General features: G+C 46.4%; 1 long non-coding RNA gene across 1 annotated transcript in view; it reads right to left on the reverse strand.

The window, feature by feature from the left end:
* The window catches only part of LOC134945699 (uncharacterized), a 471,787-nt gene that overhangs the window by 362,878 nt on the left and 92,292 nt on the right, over positions 1 to 16,617 (reverse strand). The window contains exons 2-5 of the long non-coding RNA XR_010182146.1: positions 8,176 to 8,278; positions 7,637 to 7,689; positions 802 to 904; positions 263 to 315 (exon numbers count right to left, since the gene is read on the reverse strand). This is a non-coding gene — a long non-coding RNA (uncharacterized LOC134945699). The remainder of the gene's footprint in view (positions 1 to 262; positions 316 to 801; positions 905 to 7,636; positions 7,690 to 8,175; positions 8,279 to 16,617) is intronic.

Below are 16,617 nucleotides of genomic sequence, written 5' to 3' on the forward strand. Positions count from 1 at the left end.
CGCGTGCAGAGAGACAAACGGCGGGACTGATCCGGGCACTCGAACGGAGCCTTCTTAAGGAGAAAACCCCGTTGGCAGAGGCTGAGGTGACTTTGGGAAGGCGGAGGTGCGGCAGCTCTCTTGACAGCGTGTGGACACGGAGCGGGCCGGGAGTGACGTTCTAGCGGCTAAAAGGAGAGAGAACGCCGGAGCCGTACTGCAGTGACTGTGGGAGTGAAGGCTATAGAGGGAGTCCCAGTCGGTAATAAATACGGAGACTTACCTGACGCTGTCTCCAGGGATCTGGTGCGGCTCGACGGGTCTCCGGCCACGGACCTAACAGAAGAAGAAAAAGGTCTGTAAAGTGACGACGGAGGAAAAGGAGGTACTTTGGGCGGGCATAAGGGAAGTCGGAAGGCAGTTCACTGACACTCCTTATAAGGCCAGAGGCAGGCACAGAGAAAAAAGCCAGAGAGAGAGAGAGAGAGGCGCAGTGGACTAGGAAAGCATTACACTGACAGAGATTTATTAAAGTCTGACATTTTCTCCGTATTAACTCTATAATAAAGCCAGAGAGAAAGAAAATAAAATAAAACAGAAAAGACCTAGATTTCGTAGTATAGTGCCCTAACTCCTGAGAACCACCACAGCGACCGCTCACCAAAGTGATATTGCTGCAACCCCTCACTTCCCTACCTGCATTAATCTATGAGGGACAAAGGAGGGATTTTTCTAATCAAACGGGCTGTCAGCACTGAAAGGAAAATAATAACCAGTGAGAAAGAAAATAATACTGTCACTGTGGTTTAAGGTGAGGTTTACCTCAGCTACAGTCCAGATTGAAAGTTAAGAAAAAAAACGTTCTCTTGGCTATGTTGACACGGTGCCGTAGATTCAGTACGCCTTCCTTGCACAGTGTAGACAGCTACAGTAAAAAGAAGAAAAGTGAGAAGAAAACAATTAACAGCAGTTCTCCTCAGGGGTTCTTAAGGACAACCCATCCAGTACAGAGTAGACAAGATAATTATACACATCTGACGACATACTTGTATCATCTAATTAACTAAATTCTACAGTTACTGAACACTTTGTAGTACTCAAATTTATCTGGATAACAGTAAATGTTGAGGACCCCAGCATCCGCACATTTTGGGGATAGGATACAAGTAATTAATAGAAATATCTATTCAGGAGTAACTCGGCATAAACGAGTAAGGAGTCCACTCACTGTGCTTCATCATTAATGCATTAATGCATAAAAGACTTCATGTGCACCAACTGAATGGCCATATTTCACTGCGCAGTATAAATACTGAAGGGTTAATAGACTATTTAGTACAGATTGTAGACTAGATACAGTTTCACATACTGAGAATTCTTGCTGATTACAATATTGAGTGCTATTGTTGACACTGAAAGGGGTATTCATGTGAAGTATATGTAGACTAAATTGTTGTTTATAACCTAACCCTTTTACCCTCCAGAACTGAGATCTATTCGGATCCCTAATCAGCAGTGAAATAAAGCAAGAACTTGTATTTATTCCGTTAAGCGGATGATGGGATGTCATTGCATGGTGGTGTGAAATGTACTGTACACAATAGAATCGTAGTCAATGTCATCTATTGCTTTCTATGTCTTATTATACAGTAAAAGTGTATGAGAGTCCTCCTATTGGGAAATAAAGTACAGGTTTGTTGTTACGATAATTTATTGATTGACCCTTTATTCTTGCGAAGAGGAGGAAGATCAACTAAAAAGAAAAAGGTACGATTTGTAGAGACTAGCATATCATCCTATTAGTATTCTCTCAACTGAAAGGAAAAAGATAAGAAACCGGTTACCATATTAAGTGACTTGTTATATGAATATTGGCGTCTGCGAACAGGATAGAATGTCGGAATCACAAGAACCCCAGACTCCTGCATCGACAACAACATCTACTCGGAGGAGACTACCTGCGTCACCAGGTCAATCTCCGACAGGGCAGAATCAAGGGATAACATCACCCATCACGATGCCATATTATTTTGGCGCTTCATGGCTTCCTACCTATTCGGGAGACATGCGTACCCCAGGAACCAGTCAGCTTAAAGAGTTTAGAAAAAAAATGTGTTCCATGTTCAGGTTATATCCACTGAGCGAAGTGCAGAAGGTGGAGATATTGTTGGGACAGTTAAAAGGTTCTGCACTGCGGGAAACAGAGGCATGGGAGAAAGAAGAAAAGGAGACCGCGGAAGGCATCTTGGAAAAATTGGGACGCATCTTTGCTTTAAAAACCATTTCTAATTTAAAAAGTCGATTATATGCTAGGAAACAACGAGCTGGCAAAACATTACGGGATTTTGCTTTGGGGTTGCAGGAAGCAATGAGGGCAGTTCAAGCCTTGGACCCCCGTGAAGTACAGCAGGCTGAGGAGACATTAATTAACCTCTTTATTGAAGGAGCACAAGGGGAAGCCATTCAGGCTCAACTGAGAATGTGGCGACGTCAACAACCGAAGTGCTCCTTTTCTGAGTTCAAAGAAAACATTTTTCACATTCTTGGACTAAATTCCTGCGAGGATCCTGAGTATGAGGTATCAGCTGAACAAGAGGAAGGGGAAGACATAAAAGAAATAAAAATACATACCAAAACCGAGGTTGCATTGCCCAAGGCAGTCACCCAACAGGCACAAGTTCCATCCAGTCAGGATTCAATTGGGACTCTAAACTCTAAACTTAGGGAACTTACCTTGCACTTAGCTAGGATGGATCAGAAACTCGAGGAGTTGAGTCAAGGCCAAAACGTCGGCCGACGTCTGGAATGGCGGCAAGATCGGAATTCAAGGAATCACTCTCGATGGGATGTACCAAGGGGAACAGGCAGACGTTCTACCGATCAATTTGATGCTCAGGGACAGCCTATATGTAGAGGTTGCAGACAAAGCGGTCACATTGAGCGAAATTGTCCCAATGAAGCTTTAAACGAGGAGACCCCGAGGCAGGGGACCGACCCTCGGGAGGAGATGTATCAATAGGTCCGACGTCGCAGGAGTGGTGGCCCAGATATGTCGGTGAGTGTCCTCGCCTGAAGATTCGGATCAATGGCGTGGAGATGGCTGCTCTCCTGGATACAGGATCTCAAGTTTCGACCATCAGGCTTAATGAATTTCTTCAACATTGGGATGAGCGAGCAATAGTCTCTCCACCAACTACCTGGTTACATCTATTAGCCAGTAACGGACAACCTATTACTTATCGTGGATATTGGGAAGCCGACATGACAGTTGGTCGAGCCAACTTAACCAGACAGGGATGTTTAGTAACCACGGTTTCCAATGACTTTCTACCTCCCATTATCCTTGGAATGAATATCCTCAGAAATTGTCCCGATGAACTAGTTGAAGCTCTGCGCATGGAAATGCAGACAGCCGCCCCGTGGGAGCGGAGGACGCTCCAACAGACTATTCGGCTACTGGAAGGTCAAAAGAAATTTGCCAATGACCAAGGGGAGGTTGGAAAGGCACGAATCGCTGATCGAAGGCCCGTGATGTTGAAGCCCAACTCAGAACATGTAGTTTGGTGCAAAGTTCGGATTGGCCCCGGCGGACAAGGCTATGATGCCCTCATAGAATCTTGTGACCCGGATGGACAACAGCCGTTTGCAGTAGCCAGGACATTGGCAAAAGTGGAGCAAGGTAGAGTACCTGTTCGCATTTTGAATCCTCAAAACTACCCTGTCCGACTCTTTCGACACTGCATGGTAGCAAAGGTGTCTCAAGTCCACTTTCAGGATGTATTGGAGGAAAGTATACCAACTGCGTGTCAAGGAACCATGACCAAAGGGTTATCCGCCGCTGAGAGTGAGGATCCCTGGTGGAATGAGATCCAGATTGGGGACGTAAATACCCCAGACAAACAGCGGGAAGGAGTGTTACAACTAGTTCAAAGAAATTCAGTGGCTTTTAGCCAGAATCCCTCCGATTTTGGAGAAGCTAAAGGTGTGTATCATTCCATTAAGACAGGAAGTAATCCACCTATCAAAGAAAGACACCGACCACTACCACCCGCAATGTACCAACCCGTGCGAAAAATGATTTCCGACATGAGAGAAGCAGGTGTCATCCGTGAGAGTAAAAGCCTGTGGGCCGCCCCTTTAGTTATTGTCAAAAAGAAAGACGGAAGTCTCCGGTTTTGTGTGGATTATCGCAAACTGAATGCCGTGACACATAAAGATGCCTATCCGTTACCAAGAATAGAAGAATCATTGACAGCATTGAAGACAGCGGCTTACTTTTCTACTCTAGACCTCACTAGCGGGTATTGGCAAATTCCAATGGCACCGGAAGACCGGAAAAAAACTGCTTTCACCACCCCAATGGGGTTGTTTGAATTTAATAGAATGCCCTTCGGACTCTGTAACGCGCCAGCTACCTTTCAACGTGTAATGGAACACTGTCTGGGACATCACAACTTTGAAATGGTCTTACTCTACCTAGATGACGTTATCATCTTCTCAAAAAGTTATGAAGAGCATCTCAGGCATCTAGAGGAAGTGTTCAAGCAGCTTGTCAAATTGGGGCTGAAGCTCAAGCCGGCAAAATGTCATTTACTCAAACCGGAGGTCCAATATTTGGGACATATTGTCAGCGCTGAGGGTGTTACGCCAGACCCAGAGAAGATACGCGTGGTCCAAGAGTGGCCCAAACCTAAGACAGTGAAGGAGGTGCGGAGTTTCCTGGGATTCGTGGGATACTACAGGCGGTTCGTGCAAGGTTTTGCAAAAATGGCAGCTCCGTTGCATGAATTATTGCGCGGCAAGTCTGGACAAGAAAGGAGAAGTTCGTCTTCAATTCTTTGGGGTGAAGATCAACAAAGTGCCTTTGAACTGCTCAAAACATCTATGGTAAATGCTCCACTACTCGCTTATCCAGATTATGAGAAACCTTTCCAAGTTTACACGGATGCAAGTCACCGTGGGTTAGGAGCTGTGCTTTCACAGATGCAGGATGGCCGTGAAAGGGTGATAGCATATGCCAGTAGAGGCCTTCGTAAAACAGAGCGGAATAGCGAGAACTATAGTACCTTTAAGTTAGAGTTACTTGCTCTTATATGGGCCATTACAGAGAAGTTTAAGAACTACCTAGCTGCTTCTCCAGTCATTATTATGACCGACAATAATCCATTGGCTCATCTGTCCAATGCCCGATTGGGAGCACTCGAGCAACGTTGGGTATCCCGATTGGCCAACTTTCAATATACGGTCGCCTACCGGAGTGGAAAGGCGAATGGGAATGCCGACGCCCTATCCCGCCTACCTGTTGTTGATCTTCCTGAAGTGGAAAAGGATGACGCTGAAGACGTCGAGACCCCAGTGTTCAATACGAGAAACAAAGGATGGGTCGTGACATCTGATCCAGTCTCCGCTGAAACCCCTATACGACCCGAAAGCCTTGATACTGCATTACCCGCATTGGAATGGATAAAAATCCAGCAAGAAAGCCCAGTTTTGAGTGAACTCATGGGCCTTATCCGGCAGAAGCGCTCCTTGAATAAGACACAGCGGGCTGAGGCTGACCCAGAACTAATCAAACTATTGAGACACCGAGACCGTATCCGGGTGAGAAAGGGGCTTATAATCCGTAGTAGCCTTGATCCTAGCACACATCAACCTATTACGCAAGTGGTTGTCCCAAAAAGTCAGGCTACCCTTCTGCTTGAGGCTTATCACGATAAATCTGGTCACTTTGGTACCCAGAAAACCGAGATAGTGTTAAGAAAAAGGTACTTCTGGGTCGGAATGAGGGAGGATATTGAGAAGTGGTGCTGCAACTGTGTACCTTGCAACATTAAAAGGCATCCGGCTCACAGCCAAAAAGACCTCCTGCATTCCATCAAAAGCCAACGCCCCCTGGAGATCGTCGCCCTAGATCACGTTAAACTAGACTCTAGCAACGCTGGATATCAGTATGCGCTAACCATGACCGATCATTACAGCAAGTTCCTTGTCATTGTTCCTACAAGAGACTTAACTGCAAGAACCACAGCTGAGCTCTTTTTGAAACACTTCGTAAGACCCTATGGTTATCCTGAGCGAATCCTGACCGATCAAGGCCCAGCCTTTGAATCACAACTAATCAATGAACTTTGCTCTCTGTACGGCTGTCTCAAAGTAAGGACCACGGCCTACCACCCACAGGGGAATGGGTTATGTGAAAGAGCAAACCGGACCATCATTGGAATGCTCCGAAGTTTATCTGCCGAGAAACGTGCCCAATGGCCTGCCCTTCTTCCTGAACTTACTTACTTATACAATAATACTGAACATTGTTCCACCGGGTTCACACCTTACTATCTAATGTTCGGCAGACAGGGCAAATTGCCTAGAGATTTGGAATTGAACCCTGCCGTGATCGATCCAGTTGATCCCCGAGTTGATTGGGTACGAGAACATCAGCGACGAATTGAAACAGCTAGACGGATTGTAGAGCAGAGGATGGAGGTAGCTCATCAACGACAGGGGAGAGCTTATAACGTCAATGCTCGGCCCCTTCCTTTACATGAAGGTGACAAGGTTTGGTTGAGGAAGAATCATCGCTCTAGCAAACTTGATGCCATGTGGGAGGATGTTCCATATGTCATGGTCGGTATTCCAGCCGGTAATATCTACACCTATCAAATTCGTCGTGGTCAAGAAGAACCCGTCAGAGTGGTATCACGAGATCAACTAAAACCTTGTACGATGGGAGTCTCAAGGGAGAAAGAAAACTTGGTGTGGACAGCTAAACCACCAACCCCAGGGGATATTCCACTACACGATCCCATAGAGCTCCTGTTGTTCATGGGCGGCACCGGTCCACCGAGCTCAATAAAAATGATGACCCCGGAAAACATGGTGGAGAAATCTCTTGAATGCAATGACTTCTCTTGTGTTGGGGATAGTACGGTCCAGGATAGAGTATCTTCCCCAGCAACTAGAAGATCGAACCAAAGTACTAAAGGCCTACTACCTCTAAGATATCGTGATTAAGATACTGTGGGATATATGTGTACTTACTGTGCTTGCAAATGTATACATGACTTGATCTGAGTACAAAATTATAGGATGCGTGGGGACACGCATAGTTCCAGAGGGGAACGTGTAATACCCTGTTCTTGTAGTAAGTTAATTTGTGCCATTAACAACATGTTATATAACTACAAAATATGTTGTTTAAAATATTTATATTTAAAAGTTGTGTTACTCTCATGGAGGGTAAGGGATTTATGAAATATTTTATCACCCTCATGGAGGGTAAATGGGACAGGCCGGGCAGTTGGTGGCCAGAGGTTGGACGGGCTCGTGGCCTCCGGACTTGCTGATTAACCTGATTATAGGGGGAGCTCTGGTCCCCTGTAAGCCGAGACAAATCGGCGCGTGCAGAGAGACAAACGGCGGGACTGATCCGGGCACTCGAACGGAGCCTTCTTAAGGAGAAAACCCCGTTGGCAGAGGCTGAGGTGACTTTTGGAAGGCGGAGGTGCGGCAGCTCTCTTGACAGCGTGTGGACACGGAGCGGGCCGGGAGTGACGTTCTAGCGGCTAAAAGGAGAGAGAACGCCGGAGCCGTACTGCAGTGACTGTGGGAGTGAAGGCTATAGAGGGAGTCCCAGTCGGTAATAAATACGGAGACTTACCTGACGCTGTCTCCAGGGATCTGGTGCGGCTCGACGGGTCTCCGGCCACGGACCTAACAGAAGAAGAAAAAGGTCTGTAAAGTGACGACGGAGGAAAAGGAGGTACTTTGGGCGGGCATAAGGGAAGTCGGAAGGCAGTTCACTGACACTCCTTATAAGGCCAGAGGCAGGCACAGAGAAAAAAGCCAGAGAGAGAGAGAGAGAGGCGCAGTGGACTAGGAAAGCATTACACTGACAGAGATTTATTAAAGTCTGACATTTTCTCCGTATTAACTCTATAATAAAGCCAGAGAGAAAGAAAATAAAATAAAACAGAAAAGACCTAGATTTCGTAGTATAGTGCCCTAACTCCTGAGAACCACCACAGCGACCGCTCACCAAAGTGATATTGCTGCAACCCCTCACTTCCCTACCTGCATTAATCTATGAGGGACAAAGGAGGGATTTTTCTAATCAAACGGGCTGTCAGCACTGAAAGGAAAATAATAACCAGTGAGAAAGAAAATAATACTGTCACTGTGGTTTAAGGTGAGGTTTACCTCAGCTACAGTCCAGATTGAAAGTTAAGAAAAAAAACGTTCTCTTGGCTATGTTGACACGGTGCCGTAGATTCAGTACGCCTTCCTTGCACAGTGTAGACAGCTACAGTAAAAAGAAGAAAAGTGAGAAGAAAACAATTAACAGCAGTTCTCCTCAGGGGTTCTTAAGGACAACCCATCCAGTACAGAGTAGACAAGATAATTATACACATCTGACGACATACTTGTATCATCTAATTAACTAAATTCTACAGTTACTGAACACTTTGTAGTACTCAAATTTATCTGGATAACAGTAAATGTTGAGGACCCCAGCATCCGCACATTTTGGGGATAGGATACAAGTAATTAATAGAAATATCTATTCAGGAGTAACTCGGCATAAACGAGTAAGGAGTCCACTCACTGTGCTTCATCATTAATGCATTAATGCGTAAAAGAATTCATGTGCACCAACTGAATGGCCATATTTCACTGCGAAGTATAAATACTGAAGGGTTAATAGACTATTTAGTATAGATTGTAGACTAGATACAGTTTCACATACTGAGAATTCTTGCTGATTACAATATTGAGTGCTATTGTTGACACTGAAAGGGGTATTCATGTGAAGTATATGTAGACTAAATTGTTGTTTATAACCTAACCCTTTTACCCTCCAGAACTGAGATCTATTCGGATCCCTAATCAGCAGTGAAATAAAGCAAGAACTTGTATTTATTCCGTTAAGCGGATGATGGGATGTCATTGCATGGTGGTGTGAAATGTACTGTACACAATAGAATCGTAGTCAATGTCATCTATTGCTTTCTATGTCTTATTATACAGTAAAAGTGTATGAGAGTCCTCCTATTGGGAAATAAAGTACAGGGGTGTTGTTACGATAATTTATTGATTGACCCTTTATTCTTGCAAAGAGGAGGAAGATCAACTAAAAAGAAAAAGGTACGATTTGTAGAGACTAGCATATCATCCTATTAGTATTCTCTCAACTGAAAGGAAAAAGATAAGAAACCGGTTACCATATTAAGTGACTTGTTATACTGCCATTGATGGATGCCATCGATGGCACCATCAGTGATAACCATCGATGGCACTTGAACCATCTATGGTGAACCATTGATGGCTTGCACCACTCACTGAAAGGTGTTGGCCAGGCTGCAGGCCAATAAAAAATGAGGTTGGGTATTAGCGGGTGTCGGGTATTAGCGGGTGTCCGGGGCAGAACAATGCTCCATGGCCCTCATTCCGAGTTGTTCGCTCGGAGTTTTTCATCGCATCGCAGTGAGAATTCTCTTAGTGCGCATGCGCAATGTTCGCACTGCGACTGCGCCAAGTAACTTTACTATGAAGAAAGTAAGTTTACTCACGGCATTTTCATCGCTCCGACGTTCGCATTGTGATTGACAGGAAATGGGTGTTACTGGGCGGAAACACGGCGTTTTAGGGGCGTGTGGCTGAAAACGCTACCGTTTCCGGAAAAAACGCAGGAGTGGCCGGAGAAACGGTGGGAGTGCCTGGGCGAACGCTGGGTGTGTTTATGACGTCAACCAGGACCGAAAAGCACTGAACTGATCGCACAGGCAGAGTAAGTCTGAAGCTACTCTAAAACTGCTAACTCGTTTGTGATCGCAATATTGCGCATACATCGGTCGCACATTTAAGAAGCTAAGATTCACTCCCAGTAGGCGGCGGCTTAGCGTGTGTAACTCTGCTACATTCGCCTTGCGAGCGAACAACTCGGAATGAGGGCCCATGTCCCATCACCTTCGATGAAGAAAAACGATCTGGTTCTCTCCCATCGATGGCAAAAACATTCGACATCAGCCATAAACCATCGATGATTTGGAATCATTGATGGTCAACGGCCATCCCTACCGGGGGCGGGGCTGATAGCGGCAGTGCAGGATAGTAGTTGGTGCCAGCTGGAGGAAGCGGAAGGTATCTGAGCAGATATCTCACCCCCCAAGTTGGTTCTGCTACTGCTCCTGACAAGATCCCCCCCCCTTGGCCGGCGGACGGGCAGTCTGCAGATCCCCCTGGTAGTGTGCGTATCCTCCCTGTAAGCCGCTGGCCAATGAGCTGCTAGTAAATACAGCGGAGGCAGAAGGAACCAGATATAGCGCCAATCCAGGGTCCGCTTACCAGGCACCAGAGGCCACGGGGAGTAGGGATGGAGCTCCTGCCCACTTAGCGCTAGCCTCACTGCACGCATAGGAGTAGCAGACAGCGGGAGGAGGCTGCAAAGGTGGCGCTTGGTGGTGCAGTGGGAGTTTTCAGTCCCTACCCCTTACCGCAAGACAGGTGTCACATGGTATATAAAGTCTGGCCTCATCAAGTCGGCAGCAGCAGGGCTTAGCTGACTCCAGAAGCAGCCAATTAGAAGAGTCTGGGAAGTAGCTGGATGGCAGAACAGGGAGAGAGGGAGCTGAGAAACAGATGGTTGGTCGGTGAGCTTGTGAGCTGTGTCCAGGAGCGGTGAGCTTGATGCTAAGCAGCGCATTCCACTACAGCCAATCATGGGCAGGAAATTAGCATAGACACAGACGATTGGCCATTACTGAAGCCAAGCTATAAGCTATAAGCTAATAGATGAGATACAGAGACTAGCAGTAGAGACTCAGTAATTGCATATGAAAGTAGAGATGAGCGGGATCGGTTCCTCGGGATCCGAACCCCCCCGAACTTCAGCCTTTTTACACGGGTCCGAGGCAGACTCGGATCTTCCCGCCTTGCTCGGTTAACCCGAGCGCGCCCGAACGTCATCATCCCGCTGTCGGATTCTCGCGAGGCTCGGATTCTATCGCGAGACTCGGATTCTATATAAGGAGCCACGCGTCGCCGCCATTTTCACACGTGCATTGAGATTGATAGGGAGAGGACGTGGCTGGCGTCCTCTCCGTTAGAATAGATAGAGACTGAGACACTTGAGTTGATTTACTAGAGTACTAACTTAGTAATTTTGGGGAGCATTAGGAGTACTCAGAGTGCAGAGTTTTGCTGATAGTTATACTAGTGACCACCACCAGTTTTATTTATTATTTAATATAATCCGTTCTCTGCCTGAAAAAAAACGATACACAGTCACATACCATATCTGTGCTCAGCCTCAGTGTGCTGCATGATAATATCATCTATGTATATCTGACTGTGCTGAGTGCTCACTACTCACACAGCTTAATTGTGGGGGAGACTGGGGAGCAGTTCTAGCAGGAGTACATAACAGTGCACACTTTTGCTGCCAGTGTGACTGACCAGTGACCACCAGTATATTGTCTGCCTGAAAAAGTTAAACACTCGTGTGGTGTTTTTTATTTTTATTCTATAAACGCATTCTGCTGACAGTGTCCAGCAGGTCCGTCATTCATTATATTATTATATATACCTGCAGTAGTGATATATATATATTTTTTATATCATTATCATCTCTATACTAGCAGACGCAGTACGGTAGTCCACGGCTGTAGCTACCTCTGTGTCGGCAGTGCTCGTCCATAATTGTATACCTACCTGTGGTGGGGTTTTTTTTTCTATCTTCTTCATACTAGTAGTTTAGGAGTCTGCTGACAGTGTCCAGCAGGTCTGTCATTATATAATATATACCTGCAGTAGTGATATATATATATTTTTTAAATCCTTATAATCTCTATACTAGCAGACGCAGTACGGTAGTCCACGGCTGTAGCTACCTCTGTGTCGTCAGTGCTCGTCCATAATTGTATACCTACCTGTGGTGGTTTTTTTTTTCTATCTTCTTCATACTAGTAGTTTAGGAGTCTGCTGACAGTGTCCAGCAGGTCCGTCATTATATAATATATACCTGCAGTAGTGATATATATATATTTTTTATATCATTATCATCTCTATACTAGAAGACGCAGTATGGTAGTCCACGGCTGTAGCTACCTCTGTGTCGTCAGTGCTCGTCCATAATTGTATACCTACCTGTGGTGGTTTTTTTTTTCTATCTTCTTCATACTAGTAGTTTAGGAGTCTGCTGACAGTGTCCAGCAGGTCCGTCATTATATAATATATACCTGCAGTAGTGATATATATATATTTTTTATATCATTATCATCTCTATACTAGCAGACGCAGTACGGTAGTCCACGGCTGTAGCTACCTCTGTGTCGTCAGTGCTCATCCATAATTGTATACCTACCTGTGGTGGGGGTTTTTTTTCTATCTTCTTCATACTAGTAGTTTAGGAGTCTGCTGACAGTGTCCAGCAGGTCCGTCATTATATAATATATACCTGCAGTAGTGATATATAAATATATTTTTTATATCATTAGCATCTCTATACTAGCAGACGCAGTACGGTAGTCCACGGCTGTAGCTACCTCTGTGTCGTCAGTCACTCGTCATCCATAAGTATACTAGTATCCATCCATCTCCATTGTTTACCTGAGGTGCCTTTTAGTTGTGCCTATTAAAATATGGAGAACAAAAATGTTGAGGTTCCAAAAATACGGAAAGATCAAGATCCACTTCCACCTCGTGCTGAAGCTGCTGCCACTAGTCATGGCCGAGACGATGAAATTCCATCAACGTCGTCTGCCAAGGCCGATGCCCAATGTCATAGTACAGAGCATGTAAAATCCAAAACACAAAAGATCAGTAAAAAAAGGACTCAAAAATCTAAATTAAAATCGTCGGAGGAGAAGCGTAAACTTGCCAATATGCCATTTACCACACGGAGTGGCAAGGAACGGCTGAGGCCCTGGCCTATGTTCATGGCTAGTGGTTCAGCTTCACATGAGGATGGAAGCACTCAGCCTCTCGCTAGAAAAATGAAAAAACTTAAGCTGGCAAAAGCACAGCAAAGAACTGTGCGTTCTTCGAAATCCCAAATCCACAAGGAGAGTCCAATTGTGTCGTTTGCGATGCCTGACCTTCCCAACACTGGACGTGAAGAGCATGCGCCTTCCACCATTTGCACGCCCCCTGCAAGTGCTGGAAGGAGCACCCGCAGTCCAGTTCCTGATAGTCAGATTGAAGATGTCAGTGTTGAAGTACACCAGGATGAGGAGGATATGGGTGTTGCTGGCGCTGAGGAGAAAATCGACAAGGAGGATTCTGATGGTGAGGTGGTTTGTTTAAGTCAGGCACCCGGGGAGACACCTGTTGTCCGTGGGAGGAATATGGCCAATGACATGCCTGGTGAAAATACCAAAAAAATCAGCTCTTCGGTGTGGAAGTATTTCAACAGAAATGCGGACAACTGGTGTCAAGCCGTGTGTTGCCTTTGTCAAGCTGTAATAAGTAGGGGTAAGGACGTTAACCACCTCGGAATATCCTCCCTTATACGTCACCTGCAGCGCATTCATCATAAGTCAGTGACAAGTTCAAAAAGTTTGGGCGACAGCGGAAGCAGTCCACTGACCAGTAAATCCCTTCCTCTTGTAACCAAGCTCACGCAAACCACCCCACCAACTCCCTCAGTGTCAATTTCCTCCTTCCCCAGGAATGCCAATAGTCCTGCAGGCCATGTCACTGGCAATTCTGACGAGTCCTCTCCTGCCTGGGATTCCTCCGATGCATCCTTGCGTGTAACGCCTACTGCTGCTGGTGCTGCTGTTGTTGCTGCTGGGATTATATGGTCATCCCAGAGGGGAAGTCGTAAGATGTCTTTTACTACTTCCACCAAGCAATTGACTGTCCAACAGTCCTTTGCGAGGAAGATGAAATATCACAGCAGTCATCCTGCTGCAAAGCGGATAACTGAGGCCTTGGCATCCTGGGCGGTGAGAAACGTGGTTCCGGTATCCATCATTACTGCAGAGCCAACTATAGACTTGTTTGAGGTACTGTGTCCCCGGTACCAAATACCATCTAGGTTCCATATCTCTAGGCAGGCGATACCGAAAATGTACACAGACCTCAGAAAAAGACTCACCAGTGTCCTAAAAAATGCAGTTGTACGCAATGTCCACTTAACCACGGACATGTGGGCAGACTCAGGACTATATGACTGTGACAGCCCACTGGGTAGATGTATTGACTCCCGCCGCAAGAACAGCAGAGGCGGCACCAGTAGCAGCATCTCGCAAACGCCAACTCCTTCCTAGGCAGGCTACGCTTTGTATCACCGCTTTCCAGAATACGCACACAGCTGAAAACCTCTTACGGCAACTGAGGAAGATCATCGCAGAATGGCTTACCCCAATTGGACTCTCCTGTGGATTTGTGGCATCGGACAACGCCAGCAATATTGTGTGTGCATTAAATCTGGGCAAATTCCAGCACGTCCCATGTTTTGCACATACCTTGAATTTGGTGGTGCAGAATTATTTAAAAAACGACAGGGGCGTGCAAGAGATGCTGTCGGTGGCCAGAAGAATTGCGGGACACTTTCGGCGTACAGGCACCACGTACAGTAGACTGGAGCAACACCAAAAACGCCTGAACCTGCCCTGCCATCATCTGAAGCAAGAAGTGGTAACGAGGTGGAATTCAACCCTCTATATGCTTCAGAGGTTGGAGGAGCAGCAAAAGGCCATTCAAGCCTATACAACTGAGCACGATATAGGAGGTGGAATGCACCTGTCTCAAGCGCAGTGGAGAATGATTTCAACGTTGTGCAAGGTTCTGCAACCTTTTGAACTTGCCACACGTGAAGTCAGTTCAGACACTGCCAGCCTGAGTCAGGTCATTCCCCTCATCAGGCTTTTGCAGAAGAAGCTGGAGACATTGAAGGAGGAGCTAACACAGAGCGATTCCGCTAGGCATTTGGGACTTGTGGATGGAGCCCTTAATTCGCTTAACAAGGATTCACGAGTGGTCAATCTGTTGAAATCGGAGCACTACATTTTGGCCACCGTGCTCGATCCTAGATTTAAAACCTATGTTGTATCTCTCTTTCCGGCAGACACAAGTCTGTAGGGGTTCAAAGAACTGCTGGTGAGAAAATTATCAAGTCAAGCGGAACGCGACCTGTCAACATCTCCTCCTTCACATTCTCCCGCAACTGGGTGTGCGAGGAAAAGGCTCAGAATTCCGAGCCCACCCGCTGGCGATGATGCAGGGCAGTCTGGAGCGACTGCTGATGCTGACATCTGGTCCGGACTGAAGGACCTGCCAACGATTACGGACATGTCGTCTACTGTCACTGCATATGATTCTCTCACCATTGAAAGAATGGTGGAGGTTTATATGAGTGACCGCATCCAAGTAGGCACGTCAGACAGTCCGTACGTATACTGGCAGGAAAAAGAGGCAATTTGGAGGCCTTTGCACAAACTGGCTTTATTCTACCTAAGTTGCCCTCCCACAAGTGTGTACTCCGAAAGAGTGTTTAGTGCCGCCACTCACCTTGTCAGCAATCGGCGTACAAGGTTACATCCAGAAAATGTGGAGATGATGTTCATTAAAATGAATTATAATCAATACCTCCGTGGAGATATTCACCAGCAGCAATTGCCTCCACAAAGTACACAGGGAGCTGAGATGGTGGATTCCAGTGGGGACGAATTGATAATATGTGAGGAGGGGGATGTACACGGTGGTATATCGGAGGATGATGATGAGGTGGACATCTTGCCTCTGTAGAGCCAGTTTGTTCAAGGAGAGATTAATTGCTTCTTTTTTGGTGGGGGTCCAAACCAACCCGTCATTTCAGTCACAGTCGTGTGGCAGACCCTGTCACTGAAATGATGGGTTCGTTAAAGTGTGCATGTCCTGTTTATACAACATAAGGGTGGGTGGGAGGGCCCAAGGACAATTCCATCTTGCACCTCTTTTTTCTTTTATTTTTCTTTGCGTCGTGTGCTGTTTGGGGAGTATTTTTTGGAAGGGCCATCCTGCGTGACACTGCAGTGCCACTCCTAGATGGGCAAGGTGTTTGTGTCGGCCACTAGGGTCGCTTATCTTAGTCACACAGCTACCTCATTGCGCCTCTTTTTTTCTTCTTTGCGTCATGTGCTGTTTGGGGAGTATTTTTTGGAAGGGCCATCCTGCCTGACACTGCAGTGCCACTTCTAGATGGGCCAGGTGTTTGTGTCGGCCACTAGGGTCGCTTAGCTTACTCACACAGCTACCTCATTGCGCCTCTTTTTTTCTTTGCGTCATGTGCTGTTTGGGGGGTGTTTTTTGGAAGGGCCATCCTGCGTGACACTGCAGTGCCACTCCTAGATGGGCCAGGTGTTTGTGTCGGCCACTAGTGTCGCTTAGCTTACTCACACAGCTACCTCATTGCGCCTCTTTTTTCCTTTGCGTCATGTGATGTTTGGGGGGTGTTTTTTGGAAGGGCCATCCTGCGTGACACTGCAGTGCCACTCCTAGATGGGCCAGGTGTTTGTGTCGGCCACTAGGGTCGCTTAACTTACTCACACAGCTACCTCATTGCGCCTCTTTTTTTCTTTGCGTCATGTGCTGTTTGGGGGGTGTTTTTTGGAAGGGCCATCCTGCGTGACACTGCAGTGCCACTCCTAGATGGGCCAG

The sequence above is a fragment of the Pseudophryne corroboree genome, chromosome 7 (genome assembly GCF_028390025.1).
Source record: "Pseudophryne corroboree isolate aPseCor3 chromosome 7, aPseCor3.hap2, whole genome shotgun sequence".
Classification (NCBI taxonomy): Eukaryota; Metazoa; Chordata; class Amphibia; order Anura; family Myobatrachidae; genus Pseudophryne; species Pseudophryne corroboree.